Source organism: Salmo salar, chromosome ssa10 (genome assembly GCF_905237065.1).
Source record: "Salmo salar chromosome ssa10, Ssal_v3.1, whole genome shotgun sequence".
NCBI classification, from domain to species: Eukaryota; Metazoa; Chordata; class Actinopteri; order Salmoniformes; family Salmonidae; genus Salmo; species Salmo salar.
Genome location: NC_059451.1, coordinates 38,121,301 through 38,138,163, shown reverse-complemented (window position 1 = coordinate 38,138,163; position 16,863 = coordinate 38,121,301). Strand labels below are relative to the sequence as shown.

Below are 16,863 nucleotides of genomic sequence, written 5' to 3'. Positions count from 1 at the left end.
ACTGGGAAAAATAGGAGCTAGGAGATAAACACTGGTTGACTTGGCAAACAAGACGAACTGGCCCAGAGAGACAGAAAACACAGGGATAAATACACCGGGGATGATGAGCGACACCTGGAGGGGGTGGAGACAAACACAAGGACAGGAGAAACAGATCAGGGCATGACACTATCCCTATTTGGTAAAAGACCAAGTCTATATTATAGCAAGAACAGCTCGAATAAGCAAAGAGAAACAACAGTCCATCATTACTTTGAGACATGAAGGTCAGTCAATGCGGGAAATTTCTAAAACTTACAAAGTTTCTTCAAGTGCAGTCACAAAAACCATCAAGCACTATGATGAAACTGGCTCTCATGAGGACCGCCACAGGAAAGGAAGACCCAGAGTTCCCTCTGCTGCAGAAGATAAGTTCATTAGAGTTAACTGCACCTCAGATTGCAGCCCAAATAAACGCTTCTCAGAGTTCAAGTAACAGACACATCTCAACATCAACTGTTAAGAGGAGATCAGGCCTTGGTGGTCGAATTGCTGTAAAGAAACCACTATTAAAGGACACCAATAAGAAGAAGAGACTTGCTTGGATCAAGAAACACAAGCAATGCACATTAGACCGGTGGAAGCATGGAGGAAGAGGTGTGATGGTGCTTTGCTGGTGACACTGTCTGTGATTTCCTTAGAATTCAAGGCACACAAAAGCGAATTAGAACTAGAACGGCAGCGAAACTCGAAATGCATCATTATGGATAAATAGAGGCTATTATAATCAGCAATGATCTGCCTGTTCTCTGTCCAAACTGAGCAGTATATCAGCAGTGAGGGGATGTTGATGGATACACCTGAAACATCCTCCGAATCAGAGGCATCACCTTTATAAACAGGGAAATGCAGGGCCACATTTGTTGTTTGGTGTAAATTAAACAAATATTTCTAAACTACCAGTGAGTGAAGCTGGATGGCTTTCCTCCTCTTTCTCTTTCTCTCTCTCTCACTGTCTTGTCTCTCTCTCTCCTTCACCTTACCCTCTCTCCCTCTCTCTCCTCTCTCTCCCCATCCTTTCTCCTCTCTCTCCCTCATCCTCTCTCCTCTCTCTCCCTCAGCCTCTCTCCTCTCTCTCCCTCAGCCTCTCTCCTCTCTCTCCTCTTATCAGGACGTGTTGGTCCCGGTGTGTGTGTCCTTGCTGTACCAACCTGTGCCGACCCATCTCCTCTCCCTCCTGGCCTGCATGTTGTCATAGAGACAGGGTCATGGCCGCCTTCAATGGGATCTTGACGCAGGAGTTCTGGTGTTGCACAGGGGCGGAGTTCCTAGCCATGATAATCTTTGTCCTCCTCAGCCTGGGTTCCACCATCAACTGGGTGGCTGAGGAGGAGCACCCACCCTGACCTAGTCCTCATCTCCCTCTGCTTCGGAATCAGCATCCCCATCCTGGTCAAGTGTTTTGGACACATCAGTGGAGCCCATATTAACCCTGCGGTGACCGCAGCCATGGTGGTGACCCAGTGACTCAGCCTGGCCAAGGCAGTGTTTTACCTCCTGGCACAGTGTCTGGGGGCAGTGGTGGATGCAGCTGTGCTCTACGGGGTTACTCCAGATGTTGTCAGTGGCGAGATGGGCGTCACATCAGTAAGAAGGAAGGGAGACAGAGTCTGAACTTTAACCTTGATTAGTTGTCATCATCACTGAAGAGGAACTCAAAGTTTAAGTTGTTATGGGTAGTCATTGTCCGAGTCTAAAATGGCACACTATTCCCTACATAGTGCACTACTTTTAAATCAGAGCCCTACGGGCCCTGGTCAAAAGTTGGCCCGGGATAAAACCAGTATCACGATACATGTTAGTATCGTGGCAAGGAAACAAAATAAAAACACAAAGCAGATTTTATTTCTTTAGGAAAACAGCCCTAATGTTGGAAACAAACATCATTATGTTGTCATCCAGAGACTCATGTATTTATTTTCCCAGCTATAGCATACTATATTTTACATACAGCAGATTTTTAAAGGACCAAAGAGTTTTTTCATTTTTGCCATATGCCGCGGCTCTAGTCAAAAGTAGTGCATTTGGCATTTGGGATTTAGCCCTTGTCCTCAAGTCTACTGCATGTGCCTTACATCCTGTCTTGTTTGCTAACCAAGGTCACGTGACTCTCCCTAGGTGAACACCAGTATCTCTGTGGGCCATGCCCTGGTAGTAGAACTTTTCATCACCTTCGAACTCATCTTCACCATGTTTGCCACCTGTGACCCCAAATGCAGAGACCTGAAGGGCTCAGCTGACCTGGCAATTGGCTTCTCTGTCTGCATCGGACACCTGTTCGCTGTGAGTAGTACCTCAGCCAGCCAACAGAGTTTGCCACTCTTCACCAGTCAACAAACCCTAACCCTAGCACTAACTCTAGCCCCTAAACCTAACCCTAGCCGTAGGTATCACTACACTACCCTAAGCTCTCTGGTCCCAATTAGTATATGTGTGTATTATGTGAGCGGACCAAGTCATTTGGTGTCACTCTAAAGTGGAAAGGTGGAATAAACGAGTCCAGAGTAGGTTTTCTTGATTCAACACAGTTCTCTATTGAGGGATTTCTGACAATACAAACACTCCAACACAGTCAATGAGAATCTCCAAAGGAACAACATACATCTTCTTTAGATGACACAGGATCACATTACGATTATCTTCAAACTATAACAACAATCACATATTCATAACCGTCTTAATGGCTCTTCATGGATAGCACCTCTCTCTCTCTCTCTCTCCGTAGCCATTCTCCAGAGATAGTTTATCTTCCCCCCCTCTTGCTGGTTCCATCCTCTCTCTTGTAGGGGAAAGAGAATATCTCATTAGTACCATCAGCTGTGCTTAATTGCCTCTGGTTACCTTGTCTCACATGCCTTGTTGGGCTACTATCCGTGAGTCCAGCCTGCCCTCTGGTGGTCCTTCCACAATTATCTCTCCTCTGTTTAGCTTCCCTACACTGGTGCCAGTGTGAACCCTGCTCGATCATTCGGACCTGCCATGGTCACCTGGAGCTGGGAGAACCACTGGGTAAGGGTGAACAAATGAAACACAACCACACACAACCTACACACAACCTACACACAACCACATGAAATCCCTCAAACCTAACCACGCACATCCTCTCTCACAACTTCACTCAACCACACAGTGGTAGAGGCATACAACCACAACCACAAAAACATTGACGCAATGCACAACCACACAAAAGCTGTATACACTGCACACATTACCCTATGTGTTTACACACACAAAGAGAGAGCTCAAGCAGATCATTTAGTGGTTTCATGCATTGTGTGAATACAAATGAATGGTAAATAATGTATTGTATTATTTTGGAGTCACAGTAAAAGTGACTCCAATGTGGCACAATACATTATTTACCATTCATTTCTATTGGGAACAAAATAATCTGAAAAACAACCAAAACAAACAGCAAATGCATCTAACAAGTTTGTAGAGTCACAAGCTTGATGTAATCATTGTCATTGCATGCTAGGAATATGGGACAAAATATTACAATTTATATAAGTGAATTTTCCCTAATACTTTTGGTCTCCTAAAATGAGGGGACTATGTACAAAAAGTGCTGTAATTTCTAAACGGTTTACCTGATATGGATGAAAATACACTCAAATTAAAGCTGACCGTCTGCACTTTTAGCTCATAGTCATTGTATCATTTCAAATCCAAAGTGCTGGAATACCGTGTGTCACTGTCCCAATACTTTTGGAGCTCACTGTAGAAACAGACACAGACCCAAGACTCACAGCACCAGTCCTTCTTTCAGTGCATGTGGTGAAGTCTCTACCCTCTCTGCTGAGTGTACATTATGTACATCTCTCTTTATCTTTGTATTCTTATTGGCCTGAACGATTCTCCAAAAGATAACTTTATATGTAATATGTGTATAATAAGATGTGACAGGGATGTGACAGCGGTGTGACGGGGTGGCTTAGAGAGATTTATTCTACTTTTATACTACTGTGTTTATTTCAACTGTTTTACTGTCTCCCTTTAGATTATTGCTATTGTCCTCCCCTCCTATCCCTCTCTCATGAACATATTTAATCACACACACACACAAACACACACACACTGATCTTCCTCTGTTGTAAGTGAATACTATAATTGATCAAATTATTGTTTAAAGAGCACATAATGATTATTGTTCAGCCAGAAGGATTAAGCTGTTTCGTGCTGTTTTTATACTGTTAATATTGTTGTAATGGATAAGACCTCATGTTGGACATATCTCTTGAATTTTATATAAGTTGTCTTTCCACTGAGCTGTGCTGCAGTATACTGAGGTACCTCATCACTAATAAAGTGAACTGGCCGATGGATTGGTTGATTTGTTGATTGATTAATTGATTGATTGGTTTAGCAACATGATTCATGATCTCCAGTATGCTTTCCCTAACCCACCGCTATCAGATACAGTGTTTTCCAAAACAAATCCCCTGCGTATGAGGTTCTGAAGTGGAACTGAAGTTTGATCAATGTTGAGGTGTACTTACCACTTTCTAACAGCAGAGGGCACCAAAGACATAAGGAAAGGCTTGACAGGCTTTCAAGTTTTAGGGAAAGCCCAAGCATGTGCATGCAATGTGCATGCAGGAGTGTTTTCTGTGTGTTTGTAAGCACAGGTGTTGTGCGTGCATTTATGTGTGTGTACAGTAGGCTTGTCCCAGGACAGTGCTTAGTAAACTGTTATGTTGGTACAGTGGAGTCCCTCTCTCCTCAAAGAGCTCTGTGTTCTATCCTGTGTCTATCTATTACAATTTTAAGTATAATTGCTCCACTTAAATTAACTGGAGGGAGAAAAAAACACAATTATTCTCATTTAAATTCATTGACCAGAGTAGCAAGACACAGACATACTGTAGTAAATACCACAAGGACATAGAGACAGGGACATAGAAAGTGCTAGCTATGTCAATACCTTGTTCTGTTGCTGGACATTCTGGCAATGAGGGAGATGTTTAGCCTCAGAATGTGAAGGAAATCACACAGCTTCATTGTACTGTGAATGAATGGGAGGATTCAGATGACAAGCCTGAAGGAGAATAAAACAGGGCAGGCTGATTACACACAGCCATGAGCTCCCCTTGTTCTGATGAGTACCTCCACTGAGGATGTTTAAATATGAAGTATTATTGATGTCTGACTGACTGACCGGGGTTTAATATTTACCAATTTGTGGTGGAATATCACAGGAGACCAATCAAACAAGACATGCCTGAAGGGGCGCCCAGCCTACCGTCTCCCTGTCTGTGGCTTCTCATCATCAACAGATCAGTTCACCAAAACACTGCAATACTAACACAAAGTCACCACAATCATTGAGAGATCCTCAAAGTTGACACAATCATACTCATCAGTGTGCTGGTAGTTAGGGACCGTATCCTCCCCTCAGTGGTAACAGGGACCAAATTATCCACAAGTGGTGCACCGTTGTCAGGACAGTAACCACTACTATAGGGCTGAGTGACCAAGGTGATGCTAACTCAACCGGAGAACTGTTACCACACAACTGTAAGAAAACAACCCAGTCAGAATAGAGTTGCTGATAATAGCTCATTATGGCCCTCTCTCCCAATCTCTATCGCTCTTTGACTGCCTCTCCATTCTCTCTCCTTCCACTTTCCTGTCTGTTGTTCACCCTTCCTCTCCATTCTCTCTCCTTCTACTTTCCTGTGTCTGTTGTTCACCCTTCCTCTCCATTCTCTCCCCCTCCACTTTCCTGTGTCTGTTGTTCACCCTTCCTCTCCATTCTCTCCCCTTCTACTTTCCTGTGTCTGTTGTTCACCCTTCCTCTCCATTCTCTCTCCTTCTACTTTCCTGTGTCTGTTGTTCACCCTTCCTCTCCATTCTCTCTCCCTCCACTTTCCTGTCTGTTGTTCACCCTTCCTCTCCATTCTCTCTCCTTCTACTTTCCTGTGTCTGTTGTTCACCCTTCCTCTCCATTCTCTCTCCTTCCACTTTCCTGTCTGTTGTTCACCCTTCCTCTCCATTCTCTCTCCTTCTACTTTCCTGTGTCTGTTGTTCACCCTTCCTCTCCATTCTCTCCCCTTCTACTTTCCTGTGTCTGTTGTTCACCCTTCCTCTCCATTCTCTCTCCTTCTACTTTCCTGTCTGTTGTTCACCCTTCCTCTCCATTCTCTCTCCTTCTACTTTCCTGTGTCTGTTGTTCACCCTTCCTCTCCATTCTCTCTCCTTCCACTTTCCTGTCTGTTGTTCACCCTTCCTCTCCATTCTCTCTCCTTCTACTTTCCTGTGTCTGTTGTTCACCCTTCCTCTCCATTCTCTCTCCTTCCACTTTCCTGTGTCTGTTGTTCACCCTTCCTCTCCATTCTCTCTCCTTCTACTTCCCTGTGTCTGTTGTTCACCCTTCCTCTCCATTCTCTCTCCTTCTACTTTCCTGTGTCTGTTGTTCACCCTTCCTCTCCATTCTCTCCCCTTCTACTTTCCTGTGTCTGTTGTTCACCCTTCCTCTCCATTCTCTCTCCTTCTACTTTCCTGTCTGTTGTTCACCCTTCCTCTCCATTCTCTCTCCTTCTACTTTCCTGTGTCTGTTGTTCACCCTTCCTCTCCATTCTCTCTCCTTCCACTTTCCTGTGTCTGTTGTTCACCCTTCCTCTCCATTCTCTCTCCTTCTACTTTCCTGTGTCTGTTGTTCACCCTTCCTCTCCATTCTCTCTCCTTCTACTTTCCTGTCTGTTGTTCACCCTTCCTCTCCATTCTCTCTCCTTCTACTTTCCTGTGTCTGTTGTTCACCCTTCCTCTCCATTCTCTCTCCTTCTACTTTCCTGTGTCTGTTGTTCACCCTTCCTCTCCATTCTCTCTCCCTCCACTTTCCTGTGTCTGTTGTTCACCCTTCCTCTCCATTCTCTCCCCTTCTACTTTCCTGTGTCTGTTGTTCACCCTTCCTCTCCATTCTCTCTCCTTCTACTTTCCTGTCTGTTGTTCACCCTTCCTCTCCATTCTCTCTCCTTCTACTTTCCTGTGTCTGTTGTTCACCCTTCCTCTCCATTCTCTCTCCTTCCACTTTCCTGTGTCTGTTGTTCACCCTTCCTCTCCATTCTCTCTCCTTCTACTTTCCTGTGTCTGTTGTTCACCCTTCCTCTCCATTCTCTCTCCTTCTACTTTCCTGTCTGTTGTTCACCCTTCCTCTCCATTCTCTCTCCTTCCACTTTCCTGTGTCTGTTGTTCACCCTTCCTCTCCATTCTCTCTCCTTCTACTTTCCTGTGTCTGTTGTTCACCCTTCCTCTCCATTCTCTCTCCTTCTACTTTCCTGTGTCTGTTGTTCACCCTTCCTCTCCATTCTCTCTCCTTCTACTTTCCTGTCTGTTGTTCACCCTTCCTCTCCATTCTCTCTCCTTCTACTTTCCTGTGTCTGTTGTTCACCCTTCCTCTCCATTCTCTCTCCTTCTACTTTCCTGTGTCTGTTGTTCACCCTTCCTCTCCATTCTCTCTCCTTCTACTTTCCTGTGTCTGTTGTTCACCCTTCCTCTCCATTCTCTCTCCTTCTACTTTCCTGTGTCTGTTGTTCACCCTTCCTCTCCATTCTCTCTCCTTCCACTTTCCTGTGTCTGTTGTTCACCCTTCCTCTCCATTCTCTCTCCTTCCACTTTCCTGTGTCTGTTGTTCACCCTTCCTCTCCATTCTCTCTCCTTCTACTTTCCTGTGTCTGTTGTTCACCCTTCCTCTCCATTCTCTCTCCTTCTACTTTCCTGTGTCTGTTGTTCACCCTTCCTCTCCATTCTCTCTCCTTCCACTTTCCTGTCTGTTGTTCACCCTTCCTCTCCATTCTCTCTCCTTCTACTTTCCTGTGTCTGTTGTTCACCCTTCCTCTCCATTCTCTCTCCTTCTACTTTCCTGTGTCTGTTGTTCACCCTTCCTCTCCATTCTCTCTCCTTCTACTTTCCTGTGTCTGTTGTTCACCCTTCCTCTCCATTCTCTCTCCTTCTACTTTCCTGTCTGTTGTTCACCCTTCCTCTCCATTCTCTCTCCTTCTACTTTCCTGTGTCTGTTGTTCACCCTTCCTCTCCATTCTCTCTCCCTCCACTTTCCTGTGTCTGTTGTTCACCCTTCCTCTCCATTCTCTCTCCTTCTACTTTCCTGTCTGTTGTTCACCCTTCCTCTCCATTCTCTCTCCTTCTACTTTCCTGTGTCTGTTGTTCACCCTTCCTCTCCATTCTCTCTCCTTCTACTTTCCTGTGTCTGTTGTTCACCCTTCCTCTCCATTCTCTCTCCTTCCACTTTCCTGTCTGTTGTTCACCCTTCCTCTCCATTCTCTCTCCCTCCACTTTCCTGTGTCTGTTGTTCACCCTTCCTCTCCATTCTCTCTCCCTCCACTTTCCTGTGTCTGTTGTTCACCCTTCCTCTCCATTCTCTCTCCTTCTACTTTCCTGTGTCTGTTGCTCACCCTTCCTCTCCATTCTCTCTCCTTCCACTTTCCTGTGTCTGTTGTTCACCCTTCCTCTCCCTTCTCTCTCCTTCTACTTTCCTGTGTCTGTTGTTCACCCTTCCTCTCCATTCTCTCTCCTTCCACTTTCCTGTGTCTGTTGTTCACCCTTCCTCTCCATTCTCTCTCCCTCCACTTTCCTGTGTCTGTTGTTCACCCTTCCTCTCCATTCTCTCTCCTTCCACTTTCCTGTCTGTTGTTCACCCTTCCTCTCCATTCTCTCTCCTTCCACTTTCCTGTCTGTTGTTCACCCTTCCTCTCCATTCTCTCTCCTTCCACTTTCCTGTGTCTGTTCACCCTTCCTCTCCATTCTCTCTCCTTCTACTTTCCTGTGTCTGTTGTTCACCCTTCCTCTCCATTCTCTCTCCTTCTACTTTCCTGTGTCTGTTCACCCTTCCTCTCCATTCTCTCTCCTTCTACTTTCCTGTCTGTTGTTCACCCTTCCTCTCCATTCTCTCTCCTTCTACTTTCCTGTGTCTGTTGTTCACCCTTCCTCTCCATTCTCTCTCCTTCCACTTTCCTGTCTGTTGTTCACCCTTCCTCTCCATTCTCTCTCCTTCCACTTTCCTGTCTGTTGTTCACCCTTCCTCTCCATTCTCTCTCCTTCCACTTTCCTGTCTGTTGTTCACCCTTCCTCTCCATTCTCTCTCCTTCCACTTTCCTGTCTGTTGTTCACCCTTCCTCTCCATTCTCTCTCCTTCCACTTTCCTGTGTCTGTTGTTCACCCTTCCTCTCCATTCTCTCTCCTTCCACTTTCCTGTGTCTGTTGTTCACCCTTCCTCTCCATTCTCTCTCCCTCCACTTTCCTGTGTCTGTTGTTCACCCTTCCTCTCCATTCTCTCTCCTTCCACTTTCCTGTCTGTTGTTCACCTTTCCTCTCCATTCTCTCTCCTTCTACTTTCCTGTCTGTTGTTCACCCTTCCTCTCCATTCTCTCTCCTTCCACTTTCCTGTCTGTTGTTCACCCTTCCTCTCCATTCTCTCTCCTTCTACTTTCCTGTCTGTTGTTCACCCTTCCTCTCCATTCTCTCTCCTTCTACTTCCCTGTGTCTGTTGCTCGCCCTTCCTTTACATCTCTCTGAGCCCAAGTAGACTCCCAATTTCAGGACGAGAAAGTAATTAATGGTGGCTTACGGGCATGGTGTCACTATTGTGTTCTAAGCCCTTTGATCAGCACCTACTGTGGATGTACGAGCTGCATGACTTATTGGGCTGCATTAAAAATAAAACATTTACCTGACAGAGAGAGCAAGATAGAAAGAGAGAGAGATAGTTTTATGGAAATAAAAAACATACACAATAATGAAATTAGACATGTAGACACACTTTATTAATTCCTTTCTGAATAGTCAACACAGCCTGACTCCTATCTCTTCCTCTTGATTGAGATTCACACTGTTGATTGGTCCATTGGTCCAGACAGTGTCCAAGAGGTGTACTTTCTCTAATGTATAGTAGGATACATATTTGATTTCGATAGATAGTGGCAGTTGACACAGGCTACAGTTTATATAACCACCATCATCTGCTGTTTCCCTGCCTGGCACACAGCAGTGTCTCTCCATCCATTAGAAGAAAAGTGCCCGCGGAAGGTCTCCATCAAAACTAATCATCACGAATAACATCAGCCTCTCCCGCCGCGAGGAGTAGCGCAGGCGAGCTAAAGGCGGGAGTGCAAGAGAGCCACAACTCTATTGCGGGGAGGCTTTCCAAACAAACCAGCTATATAATATAATAATAATTATTGTATAGAGTTGATCATTAGAAAAGCTATAAACGGAATCCAGAATAATGTTCATTTGATATGATGCAGGAATACGCTAATTGTCTCCTGATCTTAGCCTGAGGGGCTAGTGGAGCCTTGGAGCGACTGTTCTGTCTTCCGTCCCTCGCCAGGCTAATGCATTTCTCTGTAGCGTGCCGGGGAAGCAGCATATTGCCGTTTTTCAGAGAGAAAAGCCAATGATTGATGTCAGATGTTTCAGGTAAGAACTGTCTGAAATTTGGTTGGTTTTTAATTTCCTCGTAAAGATTATGGAGGTGGTTGGTGCGACTTATATGGGCGAGGGGAGCAGCACTGTTTTGCCCATGGGGTAGGATAGTGGACAAGCCACTTTACAGCCATTTTACAGTTTGCTGCTAAAATGATTAATCACTTGTGGTGAGGAAATTCTGATCTCTGTTAGTCTTGGAAGTTGTCGCTGTCCATGGTCCTGCACATGTAGAGTGTGTTGATGGCTTGTCAGGAGTAGCTGACCAGGGCAGTGCTGAATGGACAGCTCCCAGGTGTTCACCATGTGGGAATGCCCTATCATGGTCATACACCTTATTCAATTACAAAGTTAAATATGGAAATAGATTAATGACAATATTCTGTTGTTATACTGCAGTTCTATTGTTCCCAGTAAGAATCTCATCATACTTACATGTTTCATATTTCCCCACACTCTGGGACGCTGTGTGTGTGTGTGTGTTGTTGTTGTGCTTACTTGTGTGCAGCTTGCGTGCGTGAGTGTGTGTAGATAGTGGAGCAGACACAGTGTATAGGATGTGCAGTCAGCCCTGAGCCATCCAGTTGTTTGGCATGTCATTAATAATGGATCCTAGAACTCATTAAAGCTGAAGTGACAGCTTGCTATTTACGCTGGCTGGCAGGGAGAGAAATATGCTTCTAGATGTACATTCCAAAGCATGTCTGTTCTCCTGCTGTTCATACCTTTTCAGAATAATGAAATGTTTAAGGAGGATAAAATACCAAATATATGATCAGAAAGTATATATGAGATTGATAGAGAGTAGGTAAGACATTAAAGACATGCTCCGGAACTTTGGCGACTAAGTATTTTTTTACCTCCTGATGCACACACAGCAGAGCGAGCGAGAGAGAGCAATGACGTGGTGAACATATCTGCACGTGTGTGACTTTTAAGAAGCAATTTCCGGGGACCACTTTTGGCTTGTGAGGGCTTTCAGAACTACTGGCTAAAAAAGTATACAAAAGTACCAGGGGATCTCATTAAAGGTGTTATGGTGTAGGCCTACTTCATATGTGGTTATTACACTATTGTAAAGTCTTTACACTGTGAATGATTGTGCAGTTGTGTAGGTACTTTTTGTTATAATGTTAATTATATTGTGTATGTAAGGGATGGTGTACTACTGGCTGTGTAATCTAGTCTTTAAGGATTTCCTACATTCTTTCTTGTGACAAGCATTGCTCTGATAGGCATTGTATGTGTGCAAATGGAGTTTCTGAATTAGTGTGTGTGGGTTTAGTGTGTTGTTTGATATAGTGGGCATGTTTACATGGTGTTGCAGGTTTCTCCCGCGAGACAGACAGATAAATAGAGCGTTTGTCCCTGACTGTGATCTCATTAGAGACTACTGCTGGGAAGACTGGTTGTAGTCAATAGCGAGTGTGAAGGGCAGGTGTAATGTGAGCACTTTCTGTTTATATAAGAGCACACACGTACACACGCGCACACACACACTCATAAATATGCACACAATTAAACAATTTATATACACACACTCTTTCACACACAAACATGTCCACACAAACACACACATCCCTCTTTCATGCCAGCCCTTTGCTGAGGGAGCATCTCTATCTAATGCATGGTGTTCATTTTGTAGGTTTTGACAAGGTGCCTCAGAGAGAGCGAGAGAGAGCGAGAGAGCTTTGTTCTTTGTGTAAGTGATTTTTCTTCTACAACTTCTCCCTATCTCTGCAGATTAGTCAGGGAGTAAATTACCTACCTGCACACAAAAAAAGCGCAATCCTACACACTTTGCTGCCACGCGGAACACAGATATCCTTTTGAAGAGCGGCCATGTTATTCCCCGGAGCCCCCAAGGCTCTCCTGACATGCAAATCATCATAAAATTAAATGTAAAACTCTAATATGTATTCTGGGGCCCTTCTCTTATCAGCAACTGCACAAGCGGCATATAAATCCGGCTGGGATCAGACGCCACAGCAAAGGTCTCCACTTAAAGGCCTGGCTAATTGCTAATTGGGTACGGGGGTGCAAAACGAGGCGTGGGTGTTTTTTCCAAATGTCTCAGCCTTCCTTCCTGGTGATATGCCTTGGAGGCTGAGACACGGTCAGAGACAAAAGACACTGCTTCAGTTAAGCAAAGAGGTTTCAGAAAGGAAGGTTTCACTTTGGCTGTTTCTGTAGGGCTGTGTTTGCTTGTTGGTTGCTCCTTTCTGTACTGGACCTAGATTAATCTTAATATTTGACAAAAAAAAAAAAAAAACATTTTCAAAGGAAAAAGTCCATTAAAAGTGATTTTCAGTCCCTCAACGTGTGCAGGTTTAGGATCAAGGTGTTTCATATTAATTTCCTCACATATCTAACATTGTGACACATTCGCATCACACTCACTCAGAAAATCTGGTTATATTGCTATGTTCTACTCTCTGCACTGCTGTGATGGATTGAAGTGGATCACACTGCTTTTTCCATTGTAATAAATGTCATTAACACACTCCCCATACATACACACTGTCGGATCTGTCTGACAGACGATTTCCATTACTGCCACCTAATTACCCACGACGTCCAGCACTGCCATATAGCAGCAGAGATAAACAGGCTGCCTGAGATTTGTTCACTATCATATTACATTTGATTTTAAATGACAGCTCTGTTAGTTAGGCACTTGGCTTCTCACATGTCCTCCCATTTTGTTACTCTGAGTAAAGTTAGGGAAGAGGGTGTTTAACATTACAACTCTCCACATCTATCTCCTTAGGGTAAAGTCAGGGAAATGTTAACTGTACGTCTATATGAACCCTAAGTTGGCAGCATAAGAAGTTTATGAACTCCCACAAGGGCAACATACAGTACAGTGAGCTCCAAAAACATTGGGAGAGGGACACGTTTTTGTTGTTGTTTTGGCTCTGTACTCCAGCACTTTGGATTTGAAATGATACAATGACTATGAGGTTAAAGTGCAGACTGTTAATTTGAGGGTATTTTCATCCCTATGGGGTGAACCGTTTAGAAATTACAGCACTTTTTGTACATAGTCCCCCCATTTGAGGAGACCAAAAGTATTGGGACAAATTCACTTATATGTGTATTAAAGTAGTCAAAAGCTGTATTTGCTGTTTGTTTTGGTTGTGTTTCCAATTATTTTGTGCCCAATAGAAATTAATGGTAAATTATGTATTGTGTCATTTTGGAGTTGTTTTAATTGTAAATAAGAATAAAATATATGTTTCTAAACACTTGTACATTAATGTGGACGCTACCATGATTACGGATAATCCTGAGTGAATCGTGAATAAAGATGAGTGAGAAAGTTAGAGGCAGAAATATTATACCCCCCAAAAATGCTAAATTCCCCGGTTATCATAGCCGTGGGAAGTAGGGGTGCTGAGGGTGCTGCATCACCCCCTGATAAATCAGAATAAAAAAATATATATACAGTACCAGTCAAAAGTCATTCAAGGGTTTTAATAGCAGAATAATAGTAAAGACATCAAAACTATGAAATAACACATATGGAGTCATGTAGTAAGCAAAAAAGTGTTAAGCAAGATTTTTCAAAGTAGACACCTTTTGACTTGATAACAGCTTTGCACACTCTTGCTTCATGTTTTTTATAGAACCTTAGGAAAGGGTTCTTAATAACACCATACAGGTTCCATTAAGCAGATGTCACAAAGTGCTTATACAGAAACCCAGCCTAAAACTCCAAAGAGCAAGCAATGCAGAAGTACGGTAGCTAGGAAAAACTCCCTAGAGAGGCAGGAACCTAGAGAGGAACCAGGCTCTGAGGGGTTGCCAGTCCTCTTCTGGCTGTGCCGGGTGGAGATTGTAAGGGTACATGGCCATTAAGGCCAAATCATTCTTCAAGATATTCCAACGTTCACATATGACCAGCAGGTCAAATAGTAATCACAGTGGTTATATAGGGTACAACAGGTCAGCACCACAGTAGTTAATGTCAGTTGGCGTTTCATAGCCAAGCATTCAGAGGTTGAGACTGAGTGTGAGACAGAGAGATCACACATGATGCCAGAAAGGACAGGATAATTACACCAGATAGGAAAGATCCTAGCCACATACACTATTGCAGTATAGATACTAGGGACTGAGACGGGGGGGGTTGGAGAACACCCGGACAGGGCCGAACAGGCATGATATAACCCCAATCACTTTGCCAAAGCACAGACCCCACACCAAAGGGATATCAATAGAGCACTAACTTACTACCCTGAGACAAGGTCGAGTATAGCCCATGAAGATCACCCCCACTGCACAGGCCGGAAGGGGTGCAAAACCAGACAGAAAGATCACGTCAGTGACTCAACCCACTCAAGTCAAGTTTAGCGGAAAAAAGCCTGGCATGACGTGATGCACCCCTCCTAAGGATGGCATGGGAGAGCGCGAGTAAGCCAGTGACTCAGCCCTCATAACAGGGTCAGAGGCAGAGAATCACAGCGGAGAGAGGGGAGCCGGACAGACAGAGACAGCAAGGGGGGTTCGTCACTCCAGTGCCTTGCCATTCACCTTCGCACCCCTGGGCCAGACTACACTCAATCATAGGACCTACTGAAGAGATGAGTCATTCGGAAACATTGTGTTTCCAAATGACATCACCAAGAGGTAGCATATAGGGTGAGAACAATAGTGGTCCCAGAACAGAACCTTGAGGACCGGTGAAACTTACCATCGATTTGTCAGAGGACAAACCATCCACAGAGACGAACAGATATCATTTCAACAGTTGAGATCTAAACCAGGCAAGAACTTGCCTGCGTAGACCAATTAGCATAGAATCGTCTAGAATGTCATTGTATACTGTAGCGTTAAGATTTCCCTTCACTGGAAATAAGAGGCCTAGTCCAATCCATGAAAAACAGCCCCAGACCATTATTCCTCCTCCACCAAACTTTACAGTTGGCGTTATGCATTGGGGCAGGTAGCGTTCTCCTGGCATCCGCCAATGTAATAAGGGTCATCTAAAGGAGACCAAAATGCGGCATGAAGTGCTCATATTACCTTTAATGAAAACACTTCAGTAAAGCCATTCTACTGCCAATGTTTGTCTATGGAGATTGGATGGCTGTGTGCTCAATTGTATAAACCTGTCAGCAACGGGTGTGGCTGAATTAGCCAAATTCACTAATTTAAAGGGGTGTCCATATACTTTTGTATATATAGTGTAGCTCTTTCAATAGTTTAGTTGAAATAGGGTCCAGTAGACAGCTGAAAGGTTTAGATACCTTGACTATTTTAGTGAATTTGTTGAGCAATACAAGTTTTAAAAAACTTGAGTGTCTCCATTGAGCCACGGTCCTGGCAGTTCTGTGCAGAATCAGGACAACTGAGTTTTGGAGAAATATGCATATTCAAAGAGGTGTCCGTAATTTGTTTTCTAATGATCATGATCTTTTCATCGAAGAAGTTCATGAATTCACCACTGCTGAAGTGAAGGCTATCTTAACTTGGGGAATGCTGCTTTTTAGTTAGCTTTGCGACAGGATCAAAACATTTATTTGGGATTGTTTTTATTAACCTCAATCAGGTTGGAAAAGTAGGCTGATATTTGGCACTATATAGAACCACTTGTTTTTAGTTTGTAGAGTCCTTAGAAGCTGTAATTGCAGAAGAGTATGGAGGACATAATTAACCTAAGCTAAGGTGGCATCCTAACTATGAACCTACACAAGAGCAGCATAAGAAGTATATGAACCCTCACAAGGGCAACATAGCTAACCTATGAGCCTTTATAAGAGCTCATACAGTCCCTATAAGCTGTAATGGGAGCAGTGCATTGTATGGAGGACACCCTGTAGCCTATCAGGCTGTATAAGGCTGCATCAAGGTCACAGATGCCCAGGGGAGGAGCAGTACTCTTAGCCTGGAGGTACAGCAGGGTGATGAGGTTCTATATTAAGAGGAATATAATATCATTGCTTTGCACTTCTGAGGCATTGGCATGTATGCTCAAATCAATGCACAAGTCTAACAACAGACTTCCTATTTTGTTGCCTTACAACCTGGAATTAAAATAGATTTTTGGGGGGTTTGTATCATTTGACTTACACAACATGCCTACCATTTTGAAGATGCAAAATAGTTTTATTGTGAAACAAAAAAGAAATAACACAAAAAAAAACTTGAGCGTGCATAACGATTCACCCCCCCCCACCCACAAAGTCAATACTTTGTAGAGCCACCTTTTGCAGCAATTACAGCTGCAAGTATCTTGGGGTATGTCTCTATAAGCTTGGCACATCTAGCCACTGGGATGTTTACCCATTCTTCAAGGTAAAACTGCTCCAGCTCCTTCAAGTCGGATGGGTTCCGCTGGTATACAGCAATCTTTAAGTCATACCACAGATTCTCCATTGG

The 16,863-nt window shown here is 43.9% G+C and overlaps 1 pseudogene; it reads left to right on the top strand.

Moving 5' to 3' along the window:
* The first annotated feature begins 1,241 nt into the window (after positions 1–1,241).
* On the top strand, positions 1,242–3,066 carry LOC123724536 (aquaporin-4-like; annotated as a pseudogene).
* The last annotated feature ends 13,797 nt before the right edge of the window (positions 3,067–16,863 follow it).